Source organism: Chelonoidis abingdonii, chromosome 7, assembly GCF_003597395.2.
Source record: "Chelonoidis abingdonii isolate Lonesome George chromosome 7, CheloAbing_2.0, whole genome shotgun sequence".
NCBI lineage: Eukaryota > Metazoa > Chordata > Testudines > Testudinidae > Chelonoidis > Chelonoidis abingdonii.
Genome location: NC_133775.1, coordinates 64,545,900 through 64,553,246, shown reverse-complemented (window position 1 = coordinate 64,553,246; position 7,347 = coordinate 64,545,900).

Below are 7,347 nucleotides of genomic sequence, written 5' to 3'. Positions count from 1 at the left end.
GCTAAAGCTCATGTTTCATGGTTTCAGCCAGCAGCTGTGGGGGTCAGGAAGGGACTCCTGCTCCTAGCCAATGTATTCCAGGTGTGACAAAGTTCCTCCTCTATTTCTGTGGGTCCTGCGCTTATTGGCAGATTTGGTCACCTCAGTGATCTTCCCCACAGTCTGGATCAGCTCCTCCTGTGTCTGATCAAGAGTTGGGAGGTTTGGGGGGAACCTGGGCCCACCCTCTACTCCGGGTTCCAGCCCAGGCCTGGGATTGCAGCTGCCTATACAGTGCTCTGTAACAGCGCATGACTTACAACTCCTGGCTACTTCCCCTGGCCTTCTCCAACACTTCTATATCCTCACAACAGGACCTTACTCTGGGTGTCTGGATAACCCTTGTACTCACTTATCCTCCAGCAGGCACCCTTTCCACTCTAGCTCTTGTGCCTCTTGCTCCCAGTCCTCACATAGCACTTCTCCTGGCTCCTCTCAAACCCAGTGCCCTGATTAGCCTCCTTGATTGGCTGGCGGATGTGTCTAAGAGCAGGGTCTGTCTTAATTTGTTCTAGAGGTTCTAATTTACTCTTCAAGCACAGCCCTGCTCTGTCATCAGGGAAAAAGAGACACCTGGCTTCTCTCTGGGGCCAGGAAGTAAAGTCTCACTTCTGACGCTCCGTGCTTAAGAAGGAGGGAGAGGGCTGCTGCATGTGCTTTGGTGCTGGCACTGGGCCCTCGCTGCTGTTGCTGTTGCTGTTGCTTGCTGTTCCTGCTCCTGCGTCCCTGGCTGGTAGACACCATCACCCACCCCTCTCTCTGCTATCTACTTATGGCTGGCTAGTAGATGCCCGTCCCCCTCGGTTCCGCTGTTTATCCACGTACAGCTCCTGAGTGAGGGGGGGAGTGCTGGCCTGCCTTCCAAGAGGGGGGATGAGGGACCCGGCTCTTGTGACTGAGGACACATCGAGCGGGTCCTCCCTGGACACCAGACCACCACCACACTGGAGCTGTGGGGTGTGGGCTGTGCTTGAGAGCTGTTGTGCCCTGAGGAGGAAGGAAGGAGAGGGGACCGGCCTCGCTGCTGGAAGAACCATGTGAGACCACTTGGAGGGGGTAATCCTGGACTGATCTTTCGACCTGTGCTCTTGTGGTGGGGGTGGGACTGTGTCTGTTGGGACATCGGGGTGTGGCGGGAACTACCACCGGTACATCTGTGTTCCTTCGTTCCCACACCATCGTTGCCACCCTCCACATCCCGCTGGCTATTTCTTCTGCTTTGGCTCCTTCCTCTGGACTAGAGCTGCTCGCACTGACCCACTCACGCCCACTCCATACTTTGGGCCTCAGCGCAGCAGCCTAACCATTGTTTGTGTGCAAGTACTTTGGGGCGCACTCACCTCCCTCTGCCCTCTGGACTGGTCCCTTTCCTTTTTTGTCTGCCCATTGTTTCCTCTGGGCCCCTGGCTTTTCTGCCACCAGCCCTGCAGTTTGTCCCGTGTCCTTCTACCCCATCCCAGCCTCGCACTTGCTCCCCCACCCTGTGCTCCCCCAGTCCCTGATTGGTCCCTCTCATGTGCGCACCACGCCCCATCCCATCGCATTGTGCCATTCCCCATTTGTTTCCCCTTATTCACTGCACCGCCCCTGCCCGTTGTCCCCCCCCTACTCTAAGTGCAACTGGGAGCCGGAACTCCCCTTGCGTCGGTGCCCTGGAACGCCTTCCACTCCTTAGGTCTTGTTGCTCCCCACGCCCTTTTAGCCTTCCTTCTGGCACCCTCCTCCCCTGCCTGCAGGCTAGCGGGCAGGATGTCGCCTTCCTCTCCCTTCCCCCACTCATTGTTTGTCCCCCCCGCCTCTGTTTATGGTCGGGGACGCCTGCGGGAGACCCATGCGATCTCCACTGCCCCTCCTCCACCTTCCCGTGTGTCCACTGCCCCAGCTCACCTCGACCGCGCTGCCGATCCACTACCTCACACCTCTGGCAATGGCAGCGCGTGTACTTGGGGAACTTCACGTGCTGCACGTCCTCCTCCCTTCCGATTTCGGGGACCCCCCGGTTGGGCCGTGGATGGAAAGGGTCGGGTGGGAAGAAATGGGTTAAGGACCCTGCTAAGAAAGCCAGCTCCCATGGCAAGACTACTTCCGCTCCGTGGCCCACTTCTCGGCTGCGCGATCCTTCCCCGCTATTCCCACCACAGACTCTGCAGGTCTTCCCTGTGGCCCCCAGGCGTAGCCCAGGTGGCGGGAGCCCCCCACCTGCCACCGCTCCCCGACCACGCTCCACCACTATCTACAGCATCCGGCGGACCCTTTCCCCCTTGACCAGGAGGTCATGGCGTCTCCGTTGCCTCCTGGTGCACGCCTCGCCCCAAGTGAGATCTACGTTGGGCTGTTGCGAGGTGTGGCCCCGGCCATGTGGCAGCCTCCACAAATGTACGGGAACGTGGTTTCTTCCTATCGGAGCCGCTGCCAGGAGGCGGTACGAGAGGAGCTGGCGTGGGGGCGTGTTCGTCCCCCTGGAGCAGCTGGAGACCTGGGGTCCGCTTTGTCCTAGACTCCCTTCTGCCCATGCAATGCCTTCCTGTTGGCACCGCCACTTCTGCCTGGGGCGCCCCCATCTCCGTCATTCAGCCCATTTCCCTCTTTTTCTCTCCCTGGGCTGCAAGACCGCCCTCCGTCACGTCCTCCTCGTTTCTGACGGCAATGCAGCTTCATACTGCTGCGGTGGCGCGTGGCGGGGAGGTGCTAAGGGTCTTTTCTTGAGTCCCTACCAGGGACACCATACGGGGCATTATTCGAGGGGGAGCCCGGCTACCTCTCCGTGCGATGGGGCACGTTACCGGAGGGATGCCCCTTGGCCCACACGGCAGGAACGTGCAGGGACCCTGTACCCCGCATGGCGCCGGCCCTGTCATCACCGGGCACCCTGGCTGTCCGCACCAAGATGCCCCTCCTTTCCTTCTCGGTCATCATGTGGAGGAGGTGCAGCAGTAGGTAACCCGCGGTGTGGAGAGGGCTTCCGAGGGGAGCTATCTCCCGCTTTTGCTGTCCACCACTGCCTCCTCAGTCTCTGAGCCATGCTTGCCCCCCGATTGACCGTGTTGGCAGCCCCGCGATGATGCTATGGAGGGCTTGGTCTTTGTGCAGGGGGGAAGCGGGGCAAGCGAAAGGCTCGAGCCCTTATCTTAATCGGATTCGGTAGGCCCCGGAAAGCGGAGCGAGGGGCACTGATGACGGCCTTCGCGCTTGCCCCCGCTGACTCCCGTCTGTGGTGCCGGTTGGGCGACGTCGTGACAGCACCGGAAGGTAATGCCACCCCTCCTCCGGGATCCTCCCCATGAAAGCTCCCGAGGGAGCCTCTCTTCACCCCTTCCCGCTCGAAGCCTCTGTGAGCGCTGATGTGGGTATCGCCTTGGTGAGCGGGGAGGGCCTGGGGTGTGGCGGTTGGATCTCCCTTCCATCTACGAGGAATCGAGGCCTGGGTCTGACCCTGGTCACGCAGGGGAGACAACCCTCTGCCAGCGGGCCTTGATCTGGGCGAACCTCACCTCGGTCCCCTTGTCAACCGAGTTCCCTTCCCTGACCGATCCTTCTGCTCCGCCTCTGAGGGTCCCTGATTCTTCCATTGACTCCGCTGCAGGGGTACCCTGTTGACAGCCGCCGAGCCCCCTTGGGGCGAGGCCAGTGCCCCGCTGCCGAGGTCCGTTCCAGGGGATGTCTCTCTGGTTGTGGAGGACCCGCCCTCCTTCCTAAGGCAGGACCCCATTGACGAACATCTATCTCTGGATGCCGAGGCTGCCACACATGCCACAATGGCTGCACCCGGCATCATAGGTGTCCCCTTCCACTTCCCAGATCCTGAACCTGGCCAGGAGGAGCCACCACCAGTGGCTCACCTGATAGGGCTCGGGATCCTGCCTCTGCCCCTCACAATTCTCTCCCTGATCCCCGACCTACTGCTATTAGCCCTGCCTTGTCCCCCCAACCTCCTGTGATTCCAGTGCCGCCCCTGGAAAGCCCCCAGGGTGCGGCTTCACTAGTTTTCTCTTCTTGACCCACCAGGGCTGCTTTCTCCTTCCGCCACCCTGTTGAACCAGGGAGCGGGCGGGTCGCGTGTGTCGGCCCATCGGACGCATGTCGGGGGTCTGCCCCCTGCCTGCCACCGTCGGTGGGCCACGGGCTGTGACGGGGCACCCCTGGGGGACAGTCATTGCTCAGTGACCCCCGCCCCCATGCGCTGAGGAGGAGCTGCGGGAGTTCCTCGAGGAAGTCCGGCTCCCGTAACAAAGTTCAGCTAGCGCTCCGGTGGGGATTTCCATCAGGTCCTCCGCCTCGAGAGCCCTCATGGGGATTAAGAGGACCGGGAAGCAGCGCCGCGGCCTACCAGCGGGTCTGCCTTCCGTGACTCTTTACTCACCTATGGGGTGGGTCACGGATTGCTGCGCGCCTGCCGGAGGCTTGGCGTGTCTGCTGGTGAGGACCCCCCCAACCTCCTCATGGCACCGATCATCTTTGCACATTAAAACCCGGGGCTGTAGGATGGTCTCCGCAGGAACCAGGTGCTCTCGCTACCTCCGGGAGAGGGGGGTACCTGTGATTTTCCTGCAGGAGACCATACGGATCCGGCCGTGAAGCTGGCTGGCGGCTGGAGTGGGAACGAGGGTCTACTTTAGCCACTTCTCAGTTTGCACAGCTGGGTGGCGACCTGTTCTCCCCGACCTACGCCCGAGGTGCGGGGTGGCTGAGGCTGTACCGGGCCGCCTGCTGCACTCCAGTTCGCATGGAGGGCTTGTGTTAATCTCGTCAATGTTTACGCCCCAACAATCGGGCCCGGAGAGGTGCCTTTTTATCAGCAGGCTCCGCCTTCCCGCTCCCTGGATCCTTGTGAGTGCCTGGTCTGGAGGGACTCTACACCACCCGCGAGAACAGGACTGCTCGGGGACCGACAGTGCCCGGCCGCCGCGGACGTCCTCCGGAGATTGCTCGAACGCCACTCCCTGGTGGACGTCTGGCGCAACACACCACCCGGACGACGTCTCGACGTTCACTTTCGTCCGGGTGGAGGCCCATCGGTCGCGCCACTCCCGGCTGACCACATTTATCTGTCACGTTTCCACCTTTACGGGCCCACTCCTCCGGCGTTCAGCTGGCCCCTTTTCGGATCACCATCTTGCCCACCGACGGCCTCTCTCTGCGCGGACAAGGCCGGACCGGCTATTGGCATTTTAATAATATTTGCTGGAGGATGCGGGCCGTGGCTTCCTCTGGAGTTCTGGCTGGCCTGGGAGGGCAGAGGCACGCCTTTTCCTCGGCAGCGGCGGTGGTGGGATCTGGGAATGGTGCGCGCCCGCTTTCTGCCATGACTACATCCGGGGCGCCAGCCACGGAGGGATGCGGCCCATAGAGCAGCTGAGCGGGAGGTCTTGGAGCTGGAGAGGCATCTGGCCGTCAGCCCCGAGGATCCATCCCTTTGCGGAGCATGCCGGAGAAGCGGAGGAGCTCCGGCCTCGAAGACCATCGGGCCCGGGGTGCTTTGTTCATCCCGCATCCACCTCCTTCGGAGATGGACCCGGCTCCGCTTCTCTATGCCCTGAGAAAAGGAGGGGGCAAGAAGCACGTCACCTCTCCTGCGGAGGACGGCACCCCCCTCACGGACCCAGCGGAGATGTGTGGGGGCCAGGCCTTTCACACGGCCCTTTTCTCCCCAGATCAACGATCCTAACGTCTTGCAGAGTGCTGTGGGACGGACTCCCGACGTGTTGCCACGGGCGACCGGGACCGGCTTAGAGCTGCTCTCACTCTGGCCGAGTTCTCGGAAGCCCTCCGTCGCATGCCCACAATAAATCTCCGGCATGACGGCTGACCGTGGAGTTCTTACGCGTGTTCTGGACGCTTCTCGGCCCAGACTGGTCACTGTCTGGGCGAGTCTTTGCAGAGCAGGGTCCTCCTCTCTCATACAGGCAACAGCCGTGCTCGCCTATATACCGAAGAGGGGGACCTCTGCGACTTACGGAATTGGCGCCCATCTCGCTCCTCAAACGGACTACCAGTCATTGCAAAGGCCATCTCGCTGCGGCTAGGGTCGTGCTGGCGGACATGGTCCATCCAACCAAGCCTACACCGTCCCGGGCCGCACTATCTTTGATAACTTATATCGTCGCGGTCCTTCTGATTAAGGTGTAGGGATGGTCGTGTCGTTCGCGCCTCTTGTCCTGGTCAGGAGAAGGCGTTCGAAGTGATCACGGGTATCTCCTGGGTACTCTCGAGCGTTCGCTCGCGACCCCCGTTTTGTGGTTTCTCCAGGTGCTGTACGCTTCTGCGGAGTTCTGGTCAGGCTCAACTGGACCCTGACGAGCCGGTCACTTCGGGCGGGGAGTGCAGCAGGAGTGCCCCCTCTCGGGCACATCGACGCTCGGTGATCGAGCCCTTCCTCTGTCCTCCTCCGAAGAGGTGTACGGGGTTGGTGCCTCAGGAAGCCGGAGCTTGCGGCTTGTCCTGTCGGCGTACGCTGACGATGTGCTCCTCGTGGTCCAGGACCGGGCAACTTGCCGTCGGTGGAGGCTTGCCAGGCTGTGTACTCGGCGCTCCTCCACCCGGGTTAACTGCAGAGCTCTGGCCTGGTGGTCGGGACGGGTGGCAGGCGAGCTCCCTCCCACCCGCGCTTCAGGCCATCCGGTGGAGTGCGGGTCCGCTGCTCATCTTGGCATTACCTTTCTGCCGCGCATCCGTCTCGCCGAGAACTGGCCGGTTTGGAGGCAGGTGACGGAGCGGCTCCGAAATGGACAGAGACTACTCGGTGCCTCTCCCTTTGGGGAGGGCACTGTGCTTAATCAACTGGTCCTGTCCATGCTCTGGTACCGGCTCAACAACCCTGGTCCCGCCCCGGATTTCCTGGCCCACTCCACACCGAATCTGAGTTGCCGCCTTGCCCCCTGCTGACTCCCGTTCTGTGGGGCCGGTTGGGGACGTTCGACAGCACCGGAAGGTAATGCCACCCCTCCTCCGGGATCCTCCCCATGAAAGCTCCCGAGGGAGCCTCCTTCACCCCTTCCCGCTCGAAGCCCTTGTGAGCGCAGATGTGGGTATCGCCTTGGTGTAGCGGGGAGGGCCTGGGGTGGTGGCTGGTTGATCTCCCTTCCATCTACGAGGAGATCGAGGCCTGGGTCTGACCCTGGGCACGCAGGGGGGACAACCCTCTGCCAGCGGGCCTTGATCTGGGCGAACCTCACCTCGGTCCCCTTGTCCCCGAGTTCCCTTCCCTGACCGATCCTCTGCTCCGCCTCTGAGGTCCCCTGATTCTTCCATTGACCCGCTGCAGGGGTACCCTGTTGACAGCCGCCGAGCCCCCGTGGGGCGAGGCCAGTG